This window comes from Oncorhynchus tshawytscha, linkage group LG15, assembly GCF_018296145.1.
Source record: "Oncorhynchus tshawytscha isolate Ot180627B linkage group LG15, Otsh_v2.0, whole genome shotgun sequence".
NCBI classification, from domain to species: domain Eukaryota; kingdom Metazoa; phylum Chordata; class Actinopteri; order Salmoniformes; family Salmonidae; genus Oncorhynchus; species Oncorhynchus tshawytscha.
Window position 1 is genome coordinate 632,905 of NC_056443.1, and position 4,247 is coordinate 637,151.

Below are 4,247 nucleotides of genomic sequence, written 5' to 3' on the forward strand. Positions count from 1 at the left end.
GTTAGGGAGGGTTTGGCCCAGCGTCATCCAGGTTAAGGAAGGGTTGGCCGGGGGGGCTTTACTTGGCTCATCGCGCTCTTGCGACTCCTTGTGGCGGGCCGGGCGCCTGCAGGCTGACCCCAGTCGTTAGTTGAACAGTGTTGGAGAGTATGAAAGCCATTTAAGATTAGTTCTCATATGTTTCTCTGTAGCTTTCCACACATTTACTGAGAATGCCATAATAGGTCCAAAAAAGAATGCACATTTTTTAGGAGTCAAGCCAGAAAATAATACATCTTGTCATTTAATTGTATAAACTATTGACTCTTCTACAGCACACCAAGAACAGAAGCCTCTGAGTTCAACCAGGTCTTCAGGAAATGTATTTGGAATGATAGGAGATACCATTTTAGATTTGGAAGTCCCTGTACATAGCCTCGTTATTGTTATTTTACTGTGTTACTTTAAAAAAAAAAATCTCTTTAGTTATTTGAGTAAATATTTTCTTAACTCTATTTCTTGAACTGCATTGTTGGTTAAGGGCTTGTAACTAAGTGTACACCTTTAGTGTTCGGTGCATGTGACCAATAAAACCTGCTTTGATTTGATCACCATCATCTCCATTATGACCAACAGGATCATAATCCCACTCGTTGTCAGATGAACTCTCGCTACATTATCCGTCATCCATCAGAATCAATCAGAATAGAGAGGAGTGCTAGCTATCTGACACACAGGGAGACATGGCTAATGGGCTTCCTGAATGACTGCTCCGTCGGTCCCCTATTCTGGTAGCCCTGCCGGGATTTACTATGACACTTCTAGCATGGCCTCGTACCGGCAGATAGCAGGAAGCACCGGCTGAATAGAAATGAGATTGTCGTTTGTCATCTATCCCATCGCACAGAGAGAGAGAGAGAGAGAGAGAGAGAGAGAGAGAGAGAGAGGGATGACACTGCAAGAGAGAGAAAGAGAGATGGGTTAGATTAGAGACGAGAAGACACTCACAGTAGTCATCCCAATGCATCGGATGAATCCGTCACCAGGCTCCATCATTGAAGTTCCTTATCTTAAAACAGGAAACGGGCGCGGGTCCAATGGCATGGAAAATAGAAATATGGATGAACTTATAAATCTATCATAAATACATATCACAGGTTGGTATCTGCCCAGAGGATTTTTCATTTGGGACTATGAGACGGCACAACGGTGGGGGGAAAAGCAATATGTATTTAGAATGGGGGGGGTGGTTTGGGGAAGGAATGTTTTTAGGGTGGGGACACAAAAAAGGTGCCAAAACAGGAAGGGAAAAAAGGATGATTTTGAACAAAAGTTGGCTTGGCAGAAATGGAATCACCAGGTGCTTCTGTGTGGGACGAGCTTCTGAGTTGACTTTTTAAAAGGCACTTTGCTCTCAAAGAGTATGCATTTTTTATTTGGTTCCCCTTCCTTCCTTGAAATATAAATAAATAAATACAATTATTGGGAAGAAGGTGGAGCTCAGACCTGGGTGCAGATACTACTTGAAATCATTTCTAATACTTTCCCTGTGCTTCGTTGAGCTTGGCAGTGGAACCAGGGCACAGACCTTTCATGGGGCAGGTACTCAAAATGAAAAAGGTGCACATACAGTAACTTGAAATGCATCACACACCAACTGCCTCTATAGCAAAACATACATATATATTTTGGCATAGTCATATTTATTTACCAATTGTAAGCAAGGTATTTACAGTGCCTCCTAAATACATGATTGACATCGGGAAAAGAGGGTGGGATATCAGCTAATTATTGATATTGATGATTGATAAAAATCTGCTAGTTAGCTAGCTTGATATACACTACTGGTCAAAAGTTTTAGAATACCTACTCATTCAAGGGTTTTTATTTATTTGTACTATTTTCTACATTGTAGAATAATAGTGAAGACATCAAAACTATGACATAACATACGAAATCAGTAACCAAAAAAGTGTTAAACAAATCTAAATATATTTTATATTTTATATTCTTCAAATAGCCACCCTTTGCCTTGATGACAGCTTTGCACACTCTTGGCATTCTCTCAACCAGTTTCATGAGTGTCACGCCCTGGTCGAAGTATTTTGTGTTTATCTTCATTTATTTGGTCAGGCCAGGGTGTGGCATGGGTTTTTGTATGTGGTGTGTATGTATTGGGATTGTAGCTTAGTGGGGTGTTCTAGTTAAGTCTATGGCTGTCTGAAGTGGTTCTCAATCAGAGGCAGGTGCTTATCGTTGTCTCTGATTGGGAACCATATTTAGGCAGCCATATTCTTTGAGTGTTTCGTGGGTGATTGTCCTTAGTGTCCTTGTTCTTGTCTCTGTGTTAGTTTACACTAGTATAGGCTGTTTCGGTTTTTGTTACGTTCTTTGTTTTGTAGTGTTTATAATTGATTCGTGGTTTACGTTTGTTTATTAAACATGGATCGAAATCTACATGCTGCATTTTGGTCCGACTCCCCTTCACCACAAGAGAACCGTTACAATGAGGTAGTCACCTGGAATGCATTTCAATTAAAAGGTGTGCCTTCTTAAAAGTAAATGTGTGGAATTTCTTTCCTTCTTAATGCGCTTGAGCCAATCAGTTGTGTTGTGACAAAGTATGGGGGGTATACTGAAGATGTATTATTTGGTAAAAGACCAAGTCCATATTATGGCAAGAACAGCTCAAATAAGCAAAGCGGTCAGTCAATACGGAACATTTCAAGAACTTTGAAAGTTTCTTCAAGTGCATTCACAAAAATCATCAAGCTCTATTATGAAACTGGCTCTCATTAGGACCGCCACAGGAATTGAAGACCCAGAGATACCTCTGCTGCAGAGGATAAGATCAAATAAATGCTTCACGGAGTTCAAATTACAGACACATCGCAACATCAACTGTTCAGAGGAGACTGTGTGTATCAGGCCTTCATGGTCAAATTGCTGCAAAGAAACCACTATGAAAGGACACCAATAATAAGAAGAGACATGCTTGGGCCAAGAAACACGAGCAATGGACATTAGACCGGTGGAAATCTGTCCTTTCCTCTGCTGAATCAAAATGTGAGAATTTTGGTTCCAACCGCCATTTCTTTGTGAGACACGGTGTGTGTGAACGGATGATCTCCGCATGTATTATTTCCCACAATAAAGCATGGAGGAGGAGGTGCTATGGTGTGGGGGTGCTTTGCTGTGATTTATTTAGAATTCAAGGCACACTTTACCAGCATGGCTACCACAGCATTCTGCAGAGATACATCATCCCATCTGGTTTGGGCTTACTGGGACTGTCATTTGTTTTTCAACAGGACAATGACCCAACACACCTCCAGGCTGTGTAAGGGATATTTTACCAAAAAGGACAGTGATGGAGTGCTGCAACAGATCACCTGGCCTCCAAAATCTCCCAACCTCAACCAAATTGAGATGGTTTGGGATGAGTCAGATCGCAGAGTGAAGTAAAAGCAGCCAACAAGTGCTGTCCACTGCTCAGCATATGTGTGAACTCCTTCAAGACTGTTGGGAAAACATTCCAGTTGAAGCTGGTTGAGAGAATGCCAAGAGTCTGCAAAGCTGGCTATTTGAAGAATCTCAAATCTCAAATATATATGTTTAACACTTTTTTGGTTACTACATGATTCCATATGTGTTATTTCATAGTTTTGATGTTTTCACTATTATTCCACAATGTAGAAAATAGTAAAAACAAATAAAAACCCTTGAATGAGTAGGTGTTCTAAAATGTTTAACCAGTAGTGTATATATTTTTTACTGATTGTGATTTATCTTTAATGCTCTTCCATTTTTAAATAATAATACAACTGTACTATATGGAGACTAGAGACTACCCATGTTGTTGCTGCCCTGATACGGGTGGCATAGGACAAAAATAATGACTGCTGAGACACACACACACATGTGTGCAAGCACACATGTTCACCCATGTATGTTCACACATGCACGCATGCATGCACACACACACATGCACACACACACACCTGTGGAGTCTATAGAGATCTTTGCCAAAATCAATGGCTAAAACATAGTTGAATGCATGGAGCAGGTTGAGGTATACTATTGAAGGGATAGTTACTGACAGATGGTTTGAATGACTGGACAGCTGTGAGGAAAATGCACTGCTTGTAGGATACAGTGTATCAGAATGTCCCGGAGAAGAGATGGACACACTCATCAACCTTCTGCACACACTCTAGGAAACACACACTCCTTCTCTCTCCGCATGGGGGCCTAATTAAGGAGATCAT